This window comes from Schistocerca nitens, chromosome 3, assembly GCF_023898315.1.
Source record: "Schistocerca nitens isolate TAMUIC-IGC-003100 chromosome 3, iqSchNite1.1, whole genome shotgun sequence".
Classification (NCBI taxonomy): domain Eukaryota; kingdom Metazoa; phylum Arthropoda; class Insecta; order Orthoptera; family Acrididae; genus Schistocerca; species Schistocerca nitens.
In genome coordinates this window covers 292,929,633-292,947,897 of record NC_064616.1, presented here as the reverse complement: position 1 = coordinate 292,947,897, position 18,265 = coordinate 292,929,633, and positions in this window count along the sequence as shown.

Sequence of the window (18,265 nt, the reverse complement as noted above, 5' to 3'; positions counted from 1 at the left end):
GCAAGACACATCATGTCATACACCTGTTGTATTTGGTGACATGGTAGAAATTCTTTAACCATTTCATCAAACCCTGACCAGTGTCTCCCGAAAACACTTATGGATACTTGACATGCATCTGAATCACTGATGCTTTCATATCCATTGATGCCTTTACAATACAGCCTGCAGGGGGATATAATGTTTACGTTTTGGGTCCAGCTAGTAAAGGCAATGACTTCTGCAGTCATATTCAAACCATAGCAATGTTGATGTCAGTGATGACCTGGCTCCTTTTGCAAACTATGTGATGTTGAATCCAGGAGCAGGTAACACTTATGAGAGGAATGTTGTCAAGAGAAACTAAAACATCACATTGAAAACACAGCAATAGATCACACAGAAAAGTGTACATTCAGCTAAACTGTCTGCCTAAGCAGTGTACAATATTCATACATGAGTAAGTCCCAGAACCTTCCAGAAATTACAAATGCCAAATAATAAATAACCACATATGGCAGGAACTGCACCAGTGACCTATACATCACCAGCCAACAACTATAACCACTACACAAGGTGTACAGGAAAATACAGAGCATATGGTAATATAAACATGTTTTTGTAACAAATGTGTGCAATTTCTGTTTGATTGACATATCACACATTAATAAGATCTCTGGAGTATGTAACCAACTACATTAAAGAAAGGGGTGTGCAGCACAACATACATCTGAAAAATAGGCTTCCTCAGGACTGTGGTTGTTTGTGACCAAACAGGTTTTCAAACACAAATTGGAGACTTTTCTCCTGGCAAACAATTTCTATTTGCCGTAGGAATATTCAAACATATATTGGAAGCTTTTCTCCTGAAAAATTAGTTTCATTCACTGTAGGAAGTCTTTAGTACAACTCAATTTTCTTATTGGACTGTAATTCAGTAAAATGAATTTCATATCAGTTTGATAGTGCTGTTATAAATGTAACTCACTAACATAAATCTAAATGTAGTTGAAACTGTTCATACAAAAAGTATATAGGTTTGTTTATCTGATGTGGTGGTTTTCATTGGTTTCCCTAAATCAATCCGGGTTATCTGGAATGAGTTCCACCATGGTGACTCTTTCTTATTTCATCATCCATTATTATAATTAATGAAGTGAAGTAAATTCTTATTATGCATTAAACCAGGAAGATGAATTATGGCTAACACATTATAAACAAAAACTGTCAAAAAAGTAAATAATCATTTTGATTTCAATTTAAATGTGGTGGGACATCAATGTGGGTTTTCATAACTGATGGAAGAGAGATGAAAACTTTAGTGGCAGAATGGTGAAGAAGACTTAGATGTTCCAGGTCTCTACATAAATCATTTTGGTTGAAATTTTCACTCTGCAGCAAAGTGTGTACTGATAAGGAACTCCTGGCAGATTGAAACTGTGTGCTGGATTGAGACTTGAACTCGGGACCTTTGCCTTTCATGAGCAAGTGCTCTACCAATTGAGTTATCCAAGCATGACTCACAACCCGTCCTCACAACTTCACTTCCACCAGTACTTCATCTCCTGCCTCCCAAACTTCACAGAAGTTCTCGCGTGACACTTGCAAGACTACCTACCACTCCCAGAAGAAAGGATATTGTGGAGACATGGATTAGCGACAGCCTGAGGGATGCTGCCAGAATGAAATTTTCACTCTGCACGGTGAGTGTGCTCTGATATGAAACTTACTGTCAGATTAAAACTGTATGCTGGAACTAGACTCAAACTTTGGCCCTTGTCTGCAATAGGCAAAAGTCCTGAGTTCCAGTATCAGTCCAGCACAGTTTTAATCTGCCAGAAAGTTTCATACTGGAGCACACTCCACAGCAGAGTGAAAATTTCACTCTGGAAACAGCCCCCAAGCTGTAGCTAAACCATGTCTCTGCAATATCCTTTCTTCTAGGAGTGGTGGTGTTGCAAGTTTGGCAGCAGAACTTCTGTGAAGTTTGAAAGGAAGGAGTCGAGGTGCTGGCAGAAGTGAAGCTGTGAGGATGGGTCATGAGTCATGTCTGAGTAGCACAGTTGGTAAAGACTTGCCCATGGGAGGCAAAGGTCTTGAGTTTGAGTCTTTGTCTGGCACACAGTTCTAATCTGAAGGGAAATTTCATTTCTAGATCTTGTGTTATGATCCATGGTATGCACTATTAGATGTAAAAAGATAATAGTTATCAGAGACAAAAGCCACCAAAGAAAATAAATTGAGATGTGATGGTTAATATTTGTAGCTTATGGAACACGTTTCTGCAAGAATATCTTGGATGACCTCCACCCACAATTCTAACTGCTCTCTTTTGTGTAACAAAGACTTTTTTGGCTAAAAGTTGATTACCCTAAAAATACACACATCAAAAAAAATTTTGCAGCACCTCGGTTCCGAGAACTGAAGATAGACATTGACTGTGGATATTGTATCACAGACACAGTCCCTTTGACTGTTCAGAGATGTCACTAAACCCGCACAAAGGTGTAAACAACCATGCATGAGCAGCACCTATTAGACAGAGAGGGTCCGACAGCCGATCAGTTCCAGTCATTCCACCAGGAAGGAGGTACATGGTTCGTGTTGTCTGTAGTTCAATCATGCCTAGATGGTCAATACCACAGTTCGATCACATCCGCATTGTTACTTTGTGCCAGGAAGGGCTCTCAACAAGGGAAGTGTCTAGGCGTCTTGGAGTGAACCAAAGGGGTGTTGTTCGGACATGGAGGAGATACAGAGAGACAGGAAGTGTTGATGACATGCCTCACTTAGGTCACCCAACGGCTACTACTGCAGTAGATGACCGCTACCTACAGATTATGGCACAGAGGAACCCTGACAGCAACATCATCATGTTGAATAATCCTTTTCGTGCAGCCACAGGACGTTGTTTTATGACTCAAACTGTGTGCAATAGGCAACCAGATGCAGGGGTAAGTTGCCACACTGAGTCTTTTCTGATGGTCTAGAATATGCCCAGACCAATTTAACATGCCATCAATTATAATTCCCTGGAAATTACAAAATTCACAATGTAATATATTTGGGTTATCATATTTAAAGCGGATTTCTTCATTTTCTTGTTGAGATAGATGAAACTGCATATATTGAGCTGCATGATGCGCAACTTAACTCCCGGTGTCCATGGCGAGGCCCATCTTTGCAACCATGACACCATGCAGCACTGCACAGCTGGGCACAGCAACATGCTGAATGAACTGCTCAGGATTGGCATCATGTTCTCTTCACCGATGAGTGTTGCATATGCCTTCAACCAGACAATCGTCAGAGATATGTTTGGAGGCAACCCGGTCAGGCTGAACACCTTAGACACACTGTCCAGCGAGTGCAGCAAGGTGGAGGTTCCCTGCTGTTTTGGGGTGGCATTATGTGAGCCGACGTACGCTGCAGGTGGTCATGGAAGGCGACTGTGTGATACATGAATGCTATCCTGTGACCAACAGTGCAACCATATCAGCAGAATATTGGTGAGGCATTCATCTTCATGGACGACAATTTGTGCCCCCATTGTGCACATCTTGTGAATGACTTCCTTCAGGATAACGACATCGCTCGACTAGAGAGGCCAGCATGTTCTCCAAACATGAACCCTACCAAACATGCCTGGGATATATTGAAAAGGGCTGTTTATGGACAAGGTGACCCACCAACCACTCTGAGGGATCTATGCCCAATTGCCGTTGAGGAGTGGAACAATCTGGCCCAACAGTGCCTTGGTGAACTCGTGGATAGCATGCCATGACAAATACAGGAATGCATCAATGCAAGAGGATGTGCTACTGGGTATTAGAGGTACCGGGGTGTACAGAAATCTGGACCACCACCTCTGAAGGTCTCGCTGTATGGTGGTACAACATGCAATGTGTGGTTTTCATGACCAATAAAAAGGATGATCTCTATTCAAATTTTCTGTACAGGTTCAGGAACTCTTGGAACCGAGGTGATGGAAAACTTTTTTTGATGAGTGTGTTATACCATATGACACGACAGAGTGAATACATACGGAATAAGCAGCTCTGATAGCATTCATATCACTGACTGCGGTAACCAGATGCAGGGGTAAGTTGCCACACTGAGTCTTTTTTGATGGTCTAGAATATGCCCAGACCAATTTAACCTGCCATCAATTATAATTCCCTGGAAATTACAAAATTCACAATATAATATATTTGGGTTATCATATTTAAAGTGGATTACAAGTCAATGGCATCATCATACTGAGGCTCAGCGGAAGGCCAGATCGCCTGGCCAGCCCCTTTGTGCACTGGAGACTGCTTACTATGTGTATCTAACTTCACCACCTGTCGATTGTCTGAAACTAAATCCCTTGCTGCTGCTGTAAGTCCATGTGATTCAGCAGTCTGGGCAACTTCAGTTAAAGAAGGGTGGGACAAGGCCATGGTCCTAGTCTGGACCTCAGGGCTGTGTGCTCATTGGACCATCATGTCAGTAATTAATGAGTCCACATACATGGTGGTAGCACACTGGAGACAATTAATTGCACAGGAGATTTGGCAAGTCAGTGTTCCAGGCTGTGAGTGACTGCCCTGGGCACTTGTGATACCATTTAAACTGCAACTGTGCCACCACCACATGCATTTGATATCCAAAATACTGTGTCAGCAACTGACAGAATCCTGAAATATCAGTTTCTTGGGCTCAGTAGAGGGTTTCAAGTTTTGCACAGCAGTATCAACAATACACCTTACCTGGCAGTGCAGCAAGAGTTAGTGCAGGTAATTCTGCCTTTCCATACACTCATCAAAACTGGCTAATGGTATGAGGGTGGTGGAAAAGGAGGCTTTTGTGCAGGTCCCTGGCCTGCCACCAGTATGGTGTTAGAGTAGATCAATTCTGTATTCTGTTTGAGTAGCTTCTGCATTTGTTCCTGCTAAAGTTCGTGCTGTTGCTTCTGGAGACACAACAGTTCCTGCCAGCATTGCAAAAATTTTGGGTCCGTGGTAGCCACCAATGAACACTATGAAAAAAAAAATGAAATAAACGTGTCACATGTGGAAAAACATCCTCATTCACCACTTTTGTTGGCACAGACATGACAATGCCCCAAAGCCATGCTGTTAGCACAAACACCACTATTCTAGCCAATGGTGTGTGCTCGACCAGAAAGCTGGTTCCAGGAGAAGAAGAAAAACTCAACATTCAGGTCAATCTATGGAGCAGCAGAGTGTCTGAACACTGCAAAGAGACTGGCACAGAGAAAACCACAAAACATGATCAGTGCGAATGACTGAAACAACTAGCACTTGGAACCAAGACCATGGCACACGACTGCAGCCACATTCGTGTTAGTTGACCAGAGCATAAGAACTGACTGGCCCAGTTTTTCACTGCCAACAAGAAAACATCTGTGTTGACAGTTATGCCCATACGACACTCTGTGAGTGCCTTGTAGCTTATGATGCTGCTCTGCCGCGAGACCCCTACCAGCTCATCTACATCCATAAGCATGTACACTGGCGGTGATATTAAACTCACCTTTTGTAAATGTAACATAAAATTTATTGAATAGTGCATCAACACAAAAGAAACATCAACATGTTGGTGAGCTATCACTGTATGGTAGGTAATGGAAGGCAATAATGTGCCTCACCAGCTGCAGCTCCTTGAAATGGTGCTTACAATCTTCTCATTACATAAATGTCCTGTATAATCATATGAATATTCTGAATTTCTTTTTTTTGAACCCATATAGTTCCAATTTTGTTTTTAAACATAACAATCATTACTACTGAAGACAGAAGAATACATAGTGAAAATGGTAAATGATGTTTTCCTTAAAGTATTGGCTAGTTTTGCACAAATTTATGATGGTCCCCTGGACATTACAAATGGTGGGACATGGTTTTATGATAGGGTGTGTGGTCACCACAAAAAGCAACGCATGCTGTGCAATGTGCTCCCATGCTGGCAATAAAGTTAGTGAGGGGCTCTTGAGGTAGGGCATTCCTTTCCTCCTACAGTGGAGTTGACAACTGCTGGATGGTCAGTGCTACAACCGGATGTGCTACAATACGTCTCCCTATGCATCCCACATGTTCTCAATGGGGTTTACATCGGGGGAAAGGGCAGGTTAGTCCATCTGCTGAATATGCTCTCATTCCAAGAGCTGCTCTTCTTGTACTGTTCAATACGGTCGTGTACTGTCATCCATAAAAATGAAGCCAGCACCAAACACATACCTGAAAAGTTGCAAATAGGGAAGGAGTAGAGTGTCACAATAACATCAACCAGTAAGTGTACCACGTTCAAGGATTTGGAGGTGAGTACACTCATTCAATGAGCTCCTCCACCAGTGCCATTTGATGTAGTCACACTCTGTCATCCCTTGGATACGGTCAGGGTCAAATACACCCCTCAAATGATGCACATGTGGAAGGAGTACAGAGTCACAATAATGTCAACTGGTGAGTGTATTGTGTTCAAAAAGTTGGAGGTCAGTGTGGCCATGCAACATTATGTATCCCCACACAATATCAACTCGATCATGAAAACAGTTATGTTTGACACTGTTCCTGGGTGTATTACTGTGTTCCCACCTCTCGCCACATGAGGACATGTCTAGAATCACTACTCAGACTGAATTCTCTCTCATACAAGAAGAGCACGTGAGCTCGCCCCTCATTCATCCAGTTCCTATGCTCTTGGCACAAAGATGCTGCCAATGTGCGGGTGTCAATGGAACACAACATAATGCTCACTGGGCAAAGAAACCACCCCCATGCAATTGCCATTTTACTGTGGAGCACAAGATTGCATGCTTGCAGTCCTGTTAAAAATGTAAACATAGGCTTCTGTAGCTGTTGTCACAGTCAGTTAGCAATGCACCCTGAGGAAGGCACCTTGCAACAGTGGCCAAAACGTCGGAATTTTACAGATGACAATACGGCCTCAAACCCAGAAGAATTTTATTAACTCTGTTAACTATGGTTGCAATTGCATCTGTTGTTTGATATGGGTCCATTATTGCCTGTTGCACATCGTAGCAGTCATCTGCTTCTATAGGTGGCCATGGTTGACTACGTTATTTCCTTCAGGCGGCAATGCCTATGGTTTGGAATGCTTCCATGCTCGCCATGAATGTGAAACAATGCTGTCAGCAATACCAAACTACTGGGCTACACTTGTCACACTTCACCCTTCTACCAGTTTCCTGATGATCTACCCCAATGTGAAGTCATCCAGATATTGTTTCCAGGCTGTGCTCTAATGAAGGACGCAATCATAGATCACCCCAACTGCTTGCTGATAGACACACACTGTCTTTTCCCATTCCTTCAACTGCCTTGTGTTGCAGGGCAGCCCTGTTTGGTACTACAGTCATGCAGACCTCAAGCCATATGATTTCCAGCTTTCTGTGTATAACTCGGAATCTTCTGGCAACAGGCAACTGCAATTTCATTCATTTCCACTGAGTAGTTAATATATTATGGTACTTTATCTTTGTCATCCTAAAGGTTTTCAGAGCAGTGTTTTGCTTATTTTGTGGTTCACCCTTAAAGGAGACAACTTACAGAGCACTAGTATGACCCATTCTTGAGTACTACTCAAGTGTTTGGGCTCTCCAAGAGATCAGCTTAAAGGAAGACATCAAGGCAATTCAAATACGGGCTGATGGATTTTTTGCTGGTAGGTTTGATAGTATTATAGAGATGCTGAGTGAAGTCAAATGGGAATCACCGGAGGGAAGATGGCATTCTTTTTGCAGAATACTATAGATAAAATTTAGAGAAAAGGGAGTTGCAGTTGACTGCAGAACGATCCCACTGCTGCCAATGTACATTTCGAGTAAGGGCCCTGATGATAAGAGAAATTAGGGCTCACACAGAGACACATAGCCAGTAGCTTTTCCCTCACTCTATTTGCAAGTGGAACAGGAAAGTAAATGACTAATAATGATTCAAGGTACCCTCTGTCATGCACCTTACAGTGGCTTGAGGAGTATGTAAGTAGCTGTAGATAGTAATTAGAATTGCACATGAAGTTCAAAAATGTACATCTTGCAGACATCTGTTTAAACAATTGAAAACATTAAACAGCACTGCCTTCTAGTGAATTTAACTTTTACACAGAAAAGAGTGCAACATTCAGCTATAGAAGACTTCAATGATCTGCCCATTGAAATAAAATGTCTGACAGTCTGTTTAAGTGTATTCAAACAAATATTAAAGTTGTTTCTCAAACCTGTAATCTGCCAGGAGGTGTGTGTGTGTGTGTGTGTGTGTGTGTGTTCTCTCTCTCTCTCTCTCTCTCTCTCTCAGCCTTTCTCTAATTGTCTCTTGTCTCTGTGCAACTGACAGGCTATGCATCATAACATTTATTGTGAATATAATATATGATCTACAATACATGGAAACTAACAAACTAATTAATTACATCAGGTGGGCACAAATACACGAATACAGCTGTATTTACTGGTCATGAAGTTATCCAATCCATGACTGATGATAAGAATATCAGGCCTACAATCTTGTGCTGACAGTCAGGGACTCAAGGCATATTTACCAACAGTTTCAAATATGCCACATTGGCATCAGTATATCCAAATGGATATATGAAAATCATCTTCAATTACGTCCAAGAAAGTGTTTTACAATAAAAAATCTCATTCAGCTACACGGAGCAGTGTAACTGCTCTCTGTACAGCTTTTGTAAGGGATTCTTTTTGTGGAGAATTCCTTGTATGATGACAAAAAGTAAGTCCTGGCAGATAAAGAACAAAAACTATACTATTTGTATATTTTATGATCTTGTCAAAATCTTTTTCATTATCTGCACAGGTGTCACAAGGAGGGGGAGGAGGGTGGCAGATCAAATTCCGTGAGCTCCACATCAGCAGGCGCAGGTGTGGGCATCACTGTGGGCTGCTGCTGCAAGTGAAAGCCCTCACACAAAACAACATTGTGACCCAACCAGCTGCCCATCACACCAGCAGACCACAGCAGTAATGCTCCAACAGGATGCAGGTTTAGCTGATTTGCATGATGGGTCAGCTGCTTCCTACCAACATCCACAACCAACAACTGCTGACCTTTGTGGTCCACCATGACAACTGGTAGCCACCCCCACTACAGCCCAAAGGACTGGGCCCAAACGGCAGCCCCCAGTAGGAAAACATGGCAGTCTATGGCAGTAAGTGGGATGTGACTCATTGTGCAGCAAGTCCAGGAGAAGCTGTGGCTGGCACCCATTCAAATATTCTGCTGCACTGCACCCATCGACTGGCGTTGCCCCGTATATGGCCAGAAAGCTTGACAATGCATCGTAATGGGAAGTGGCAGATATGGAACTTCTTCATTTGGGTCTTAAACTTATGCACAATGGACTCCATCTCTGAGTTAGAAGCCTGGTGAAATGGAGTGGTAGTCAGATGCTGGATACCACTGTGAACACTAAAGTCCTCAAAAACTTGTGACACAAATTGCTGAGTGTTGTCAGATACCATGGTCCTGGGGGATCCCTCAATGGCAAGAATAACCGACAGTGCATGAACCACGAAAGTTGGTGATGTGGAGGACAGACTGGCTATGTACGGGAAACTGGACAACGCATTCACCTGCAACAACCACATGCTGCACACAAAGAGTTCCCCCTGTCCCAGGGGTGATCCAGGACTGGCTAAGGAGAGAACTGGTGCAGCCTGGTCCTGTACACATGCCCAGGAAGAACACATCAAATGTTCAATGCCACAACCAATCACCAGCCAGTAGACGTGACGTCACATTGCCTTCATATGACTCATACCCCAGTGTGATGCATGTGGCAATTGGAGTAATAAATGCTCGGGAATGACCATGTGACAGCATTGCTCCATTGTGGCAAGCATAAGAACCTTCTGGACAGCACTGAGCTGATAATGTACAAGAAAAAACTTATTTCACATCCGATCCACACCAAAGAGAAGTGCTGCAGCCAACCCAGCTGGACCACTGAAATGACATGCCAGAAAAATGGGTCAATGGCTACCGAGGTCACAACTTCATATGCCATCGACAGACAGTCCGACAGAGTTTGCCACAAGGGTTTGGCTGCCAATCAAACTCCAGATCAGGCTCCACTGGTGGCCAAGACAGCACATCACTGTCGGCATGCTGGCAGTGGATAGTAACAAATGTCACATCAATAGTTACTGAGACGAGGGCCCACCACTGCAACCGGAGGATATTCCCATTTGAGCAGTATATAGTCCAAACGGCATAACTTTGAGCACATAGGCGCCGACAGGAGTTGTGGAAGTAGTTTTTTCCCCGTCATAGTCGACAGCCTCAGTTTGCCAGTAACCTGTCTGCATGCCCATAATTGAGAAATACTTTTCCTCTTTGCAGAAAGTCTAGAGTGTCATCAGTGCACAGCAATGGATAGACATCTTTCTTCGCTACATTTTAGTCGTCAGTAGTAGATGCAGAAACTCCATGTGCCGTCCTTCTTCCTCCCCAGGATCATAGGGGAGAACGAACAAACTTCTTCAGTGACGTTATTTTGCAGCATCTTCTCTATGTCCTCCTAGATTATCCATCTTTCAGCTGGCGACACTCTTTATGAGCACTAACTAATTGGTGGAGGCTCCTCAATATTGACATGCGTTTTACCATGGTCCGCTTGGTGTGTATTTTCTCCACTTTGGATTTAAAAACATCCTAAAATTAACTCAGAATTTCTATCGGTCACCGACGTTGTTGCTCAGTCAGGCCAGATCCTATTGGCAGTTCGATAGTAGCTTCCTCCCCTGCATTGTCTGTAGTGGTAGGAGTGCATGATAATTCGTCAATGCCACTAATCTGCCCTTTGTCGATTGGTTCGGTTGTCCCTATGCACATTCTCTCAGAAATTAGTTGTGGCTTCAATGTTTAACTGACCATCTCGATTGAAGGCTGACACTCGTCTCGTATGTGATGGCGAAATACCAACGACTTCAAGGGCAAACAACCGACTAGGGCAATGTTGGTCATGTTTGCATGTTGGAATAAGGTCGTCAGTCAGGAGCTCTGATCTTCCACCGTCAATGACTGCTTGTGATGCCTGTAAGGAGTTCCACTCGAGAATAACAGCATGAATACTTTCTGATAAACAAAAACTCGAAGGACTGTATTCTGTCATTCACAGTTATTCTTGCAATACATGTTCCTGTCGGCCTGGCTTATTTCCTATTTGCTATCTTCAGCACAACCGTTTTCTTATAACGAAACACGGTCTTTTTTAGCTGGCCGTCATAATCATTCGGCATTACAGGAAAAGAAGCCTCTGACTGAATTAGTTGTCAGCCGATGACGACGCCAATGAGATTTCCTGTCATCTTGGTAACTGTCATCCATGGAGGATTTTCATCGGTAGCAGCTTCACTTCCTTAGATTGTCGCCTCGCTTAGTTTTTCTGAATTAGGTGGCTAAGCGAGCGGCTGGTAGCACCGTACGGCGACGTGAATGGCTACGGCATCTTGGGGAGTGACTTCCTCCAGGGTATGGCAATGAGCTTCGACACACAGGTCAGCTATAATCGTTTGCAGTTGTCTGCCGTGAATGAGTCTGTTGTGGTGGTTGACGTCTTCCAGCGTAATAGTCGTCGAACACTATGCTTCTTTCTCTGCAGTAGCGAGCAACGTGTCCAGAGCGTCCACAGTGGAAACAGACTGGTGTGTTGTTCTCCTTCCTTCAAATATCTGTTCTTCTTGGTAGCGTTTCAACTTGGTGGAAGAGATGATGTACCTGCGTTGGTTGGATTGTGGGTTATCGTTCGACGGCAGTGGCTAACTCCAAGTTGGTGGACTCCACTCTTCATGGCGTGTTCGGCTGGTGGAGATTGGTGCCAAATATTGACACACCTGTTCTTCGACGTTCTGTATTACCTTCAGACGTATGAGGTCGACGTTCATGGCGGTCCCTCTTCTGTACTCGGACCAACAGTTCTGGCTGCCATGAAATGCTGTATCTCTTCTCTTACAGCCTGGAGTATGAGAGAAGAGAGGTAAAGGTGGTCTTCCACAACTGTTTGTATTCCGGTAGGTGACAGCTTTTACATTGCCCAGTTGGAGACACATGGATGTAGATGTTTTGAAGCACCAGGTGCGTCCACCGAACAATGTCACTGTGTAATCACTCTGTCCATATACGAAAGCCGGTTCATTAAAGAAATATAACACTTAGGACTGAAAGCAAGTTTATTACAAGCACCAACATACAGCCAGAACAGAACTAACTTCCTCGACGGAGAGTACACCTATTTATACAAGCATCCCGTATTCCAGATTGCTGGCATTTATGCAAACATCGAATATTCACTAGAATACAAACATTAGAAACATAAGATATTTCGAGCACCACCCAGAAACGATAAATACTAAATAATAGATAGTTTGAACTGGCAGCCCGCAGCACGCCAGTCAGCGACCCTAACCAGTGCAACACACTGCAAGAACAACAGCTCGGTGCAATATCTGTAAAGTCATACATTTATTATATGCAGACAACAAACACGCCTTCGGCGCAGATGGTCTAAATGGAAAGTGCGAGCCTGGAAAACGAGAGCTCGCCTGATCGAATCCCAGTTGGACCACGGATTTTTCAGTTTACGGTTTAACCTAGCATTCGCCTCTCAGGGACGTGAAGTATTGCCAGAAACGACGAGTGGTTCGGATTCCAAGTTAAACTGTAGGTCTCATTTCCCTCGGGGATATCCTTACGTAATGCGGAATTGACGACTAGAGTGTCACGAGAGGAAAACCTGCAATATAAATATAGGCAGAGAGTACCGTCTTCTCAGCAGAGAAGCAGTAATAGCAGAATTGGTTTACCAGGAGAACTCAGTTGCTTCGAATGTGGGCTTGGCGTTGGATGTCACCTGAGTACCAAATCCATCAGCGACATTTCAACCTGTGCAAGCACACCACATGCTTTCCTTTCCAGTCTTACTCTTGAGTATTCTGCAACTACAACCAGCATCTCATCAGCATAGCCTAATATTTCTGACACCTCATTCCGAGATGTTAGCAATGGCTCAAGGGTAAGGTCCCAGAAAATTTGTCTCTGTGGACAGCCATTAATGACTCTTCTCTTTACTTCATTGGATGTTGCGCCCCACGCTACACTGCGCCCTTTCCAATAATCTAGGAAGGTCTGTTACAAACATTGCCTGTCACCACAGACTATCAATTGCACCCACAATGTCAACCACGATCTCTACGATATACTTTCTACTATCAGATGAATTCGCAATTGCGAATAATGACTACCATCAGCTGTAGAATGGAATGACGACAATGAAAATTTGTGCCGGACTGGGACTCGAACCCGGATTTCCCGCTTATCACCTTACCATTTGGCTATCCATGCATGACTCACGGCCAGACTCAAACTTCGATATGTCGTCAACGATACGTCTGCGATCTGTACTGGGACATCCACTATGTGTATTCAGGTACAGATCAGACGTTGTGCTTGAAAGTCGCATGCCCGGTATCGACAGATAAATACAATATTGCAGTGCCTGTGTTATTCTGATGACGATGCACTGCGGCGCCCACAGCCATTACGAAACAAATCAGATTAATTCGCAATTGTGAATAATGACTACCATCAGCTGTAGAATGGAATGACGACAATGAAAAATTTGTGCCGGACTGTAGACGTATGGTTGACGACATATGGAAGTTTGGGTCTGGCCGTGAGATGTGCATGGATAACCAAACGGTAAGGCGACAGCTCGCGATAAGCGGGAAATCTGGATTCGTGTCCTGGACCGGCACAAATTTTCATTGTCGTCATTCCATTCTACAGCTGATGGTAGTCATTATTCGCAACTGCGGATTCATCTGATGTGTTTCGTAACGGCTGTGGTCACCGCAGTATATAGTCATCAGAATAACGTAGGCACTGCAGTATCGTACTTGATATTGCAGTTGTCCACAATGCTGAGAGCACAGTTAATTGCCACGTCGTTGGATCTACCCTTTCTGTAGCCGAAATGGCTCTGGCTGAGGTTATGTAGCTCCCTGTGGGACTGTAGTCTACTGCACAGCAAGTGCTCTTAAACTTTACCCAAGGTGCTAAGCAGACAGATTGGTTTGTAGCTCTTTGGAACCACTATATCCTTCTGAATTGTTACAACTTGTCCAGAATCCCAGACTAGAGGAATTCTTCCTGATGTTAGTGAGTTTCAGTGTTTCATTACGAATGGTGGAATACTTTGAGAATCCTGATACTTTGATGAACACTTTGTTTAATCTGAAGGTTAATAAAATCTTAAAAATTGAGAAAAATTTGTTTTATTCAGTATTGACTTCAATTTTAAATCACAACTAATGACACAGAAATCACAATAAAATCTAAAAAAGAAGCAATTATTGCGTCAAAATGTCGAAAAAACGTCATATTGTTTACAGTTTTTCGCGGAATACTTATAATTTTAATTAATATTCTGTTTATACTGATTGCTGGAGGAAAGTTAGTTATTAGTATTTTATTAATGATCTCATTCATAAGCAGCCATATCACAGTCATCACAGTCACTCAAGAAAGTTATAATTAAGCTTTACTTGTTTAATCAGAATCGGACGATGACTCTCCTTGTCCGCAGTCTCGATGATTCGAAGCGATCTTCAATCTTGTGTAAATAGAATGTCTTGGTTTTCTTGCGTTGTGTAGTCAGTCGGGAAACCTCAGATCGAGCGGAAAGTTGGCTTTGATACAGTTTAATTATCCGATGAAATAATGGAGCTCTTCGATCTAATAATTACAGGTTCGTTTCCAATTCATCGGAAGTTCTCCTCCGATTACCAATCGAAACGACACCTCCGTGCAAATTTCCAATTAGAGAATACATATATAATGAAATTCCTTGCACACCTTTGATGTAAATGCTCAGTATATACTTTCTTGAGTAGAATATATTTTCAATCTCTTTCTTCCAGTAATCTCGATAGCAAAATTAGAATTATTCAATGCGGCTATTCGGCACTGAGAAGATCCTAGATGTCCTCCTAACGCACCAGAGAGAATATTACAAAGAGTAATTATGCGCTCATGCAATATTAATAGCACTGTACTACTCTGCACATCGATTCTGCGATTATATAGATGGTCAAGTAGGAAACGTAATTCACTCATAGAATTGTGCAGGGATAATTAGTAGAATATAAAGAGATATTACATACTTAATCACATCCTGCGGAACATCGCGTAACGTCAGTATGGGAAACTTTAGTCTAAAGAGGATTTGACCCCAACCTGGTAACAATTTGTGTTGGCCAGTCCTTATATGTCTTACGAAATCGTTCGCACCTGGGGAAATTCAGAAACGCTAGTGGAAAATTAAAACGAAATCCCTGAGACAATGGGCTCGAATGAATCAGTTTCAGCCACATATTACATTCGTTGGGCACTGGACCATCTCAGCCCAGAACGTTTCGAGGATGGATTAATAAGAAATGATAAAGAAAAGATGAGATGGTGGTTCAGTGCTTCAAGTGTTCTACATAATTACCGTCCACTTGAATAAAATGGACAGAACGTTCGCACAACCCTGTGAAACTGCCAGAAAAGTCCTTCTTTGGGATGTTGTTCAAATCATGCGTCACATCGGCGTGAATGTCGGTTACGTCGTCAAATCGTTGACCCTTCAAGTATTGATAACATCAAGTATCGTCATCTGTGATGAATTTTTTCAGAAAAGATTTTTCCACGTCTTGCATTTCAATCAAGTCACGGCAGGCATCCACGTGGCGTTTCTGTTCGGTAGTCAAGTTATGCAGGATGAACTTGACGCACATGTTTCTCTTCTTCAAAACATTCTGGAAATTGTCTTGAACACTTAATTTAAAGATGTTGTTCCATTGCGATTTGTCAAACAACGAAGTTGACACACTATAGCCGCATGTAGACTACTTAACACTGCCTGCTCACTACCGACTGGTCGAATGCACATACGCTGTTTACAGTTGTTAGTTGAAGCTGCCATCATAGTTACTGCGCTGACGTAGCTTATACGCTAAGAATAAAATCGGTCTCAGATCTTTTGGAAGGGCGGTGTATATCATTCAAATAACACGGTCATACACCTGGAGACAAAAGTTACTTCAAGCCTTCTCTTCCTACAATGCAGACCTACAATCATGGATAGAGAAGTCAGTGTCAGATATCATCTTGGGAGATATTATACCACTCTACTTCCAACTGTTGTTCTAGTCGATCAAGGAGTGTTGCCAGTAATGCAGAGTGAAGTAGACACTGTGGCTTAAGTGACCATACCAGACAAAAAAATTTGTCAGCCCCAGGAGACATGACGCTAATACTGCGTAACAACTCCTCTAGCCTTGACAGTGGCCTCAATTCAGTGATAAAGTCCACATTGTTTTTCAGTTATGCCTTATCCAGCTGAAGAAACTCATTAATGATTAGATCCCATCGAGCTCTCCAGAAAGGGCTTAACACAGTGTCCCGCTGCAGACTGTTAACGAAGTTACAGACATACGGAACAGGTTCCCGTATATGTGAGTGGCTCGAAGACTTTTTTAAGTAACAGAACCCAGTACGTTATCCTCGACGGCGAATGTTCATTGGAAACAAGGGTATCGTCAGGAATGCCTCAGGGAAGAGTGATAGGACCGTTCTTATTCTCTATGTTCATAAATGATCTGATTGACAGGATGAGCAGCTATCTGTGCCTGTTTGCGATGACGCTGTGGTATACGGGAATGTGTGGTTCTTGAGTGGCTGGAGCAGGATACAAGGGACTTAGACACAATTTGTAGTTGGTCTGATGAATGGCAGCTTGCTCTTAATGTAGAAAAATGTAAGTGTTCGCAGATGAGTAGGAAAACCAATCCCGTAATGTTCTAAAACAGTACTAGTGGTATGCTGCTAGACACAGTCACGTTGATTAAATATCTAGGCAGCGGTATGAAATGGGACGAGCACGTAAGTACGGTAGTAGAGAAGGCGAATGGTCGACTTCTGTTTATTGATAAAGTTTTAGGAAAGTGTGGTTCACCTGTAAATGTAACCGCGCATACGACAGTGTCGGATTAAATGAAGACATCGTAGCAATTGAGAGGCGGGATGCTAGACTTGTTACTGATACGTTTAATCAACACGCGAGCATTATGGAGATGCTTCGTGAACTCAAGTGGGAATCTCTGGAGGGAAGACGACTTTCTTTTCAAGAGACACTGTTGAGAAAATTTAGAGAAACGACATTGCAAGTTGACTTGAGAACGATTCCATTGCCGCCAACGTGCCTTTCGCGTAAGTACCTCTAAGATAAGAGAATGTAGAGCTATTGCGGAAGCGTGAAGACAGTCGTTTTTCCCTCGCTCTATTTGTGAGCGGAACAATAAAGGAAATGACAAATGGTGGTACAAAGTACCTTCCGACATGCACCATATGGTGGCTTACGGCGTATGTATGTAGCTGGTAGATAGATGGAAGATGTTGACTGCTACACTTCATACTCTGTTCAAAATTATACCAGACATTTTTCAAGAGATTAAGATCGGCTGGTTTAGAGGACAAGTCGAGGTGGCATATGGTGACTGAGTGTCGGTCGAGCCAGGAACGTAAGTGTGGAGCTACAAAAAGTGCGCGCTTACGGTCTATCCAATGGCATATGCGGTTGGATAGAAAGTTTTCTAACAGACAGGGAGCAGTATGTCGTCCTGAATGGGGTAACTTCAACAGAAACAAGAGTAACATCAGGTGTGCCCCACGGCAGCGTACTAGGTCATCTGCTGTTTGATGGTATTGACAGCGGCCTTAGACTGTTTGCCGATGATGCTGTAGTCTACAGGAAAGCAGAATCACACGAAAGTTGTGTGAACAAATCAATCAGGATTTTCAGAAAATAAATGCTTGGTGTAGTTCATGTGTATGGGACCCTTACCAGTTGGGTCTGATTTAAGAGATTGAGAAGGTCCAAAGATGAGCGGCAAGATTCGTGACTGGTACATTTAGCCATCGCGAGAGCGTTACAAATCTCAAAGAAAGTTTGAAGTGGGACACACTTGCAGATAGACGACGCGCTAAACAGAATTCCGAAATCCAATCTTCACCGAGGATGTAGAGCACATATTATTACCACCAACTTTCAAATCGCGTAATGATCATCATTCAAAGATAAGGGAAATAAGAGCTCGTACTGAGGCGTTCAGACAGTCGTTTTTCGCTCGCGCGATCCGCGAGTGGAACGGAGGGGGGAGAAATATGATTTTGGCGCCAATTGTGCCCTCCGCCACACACCG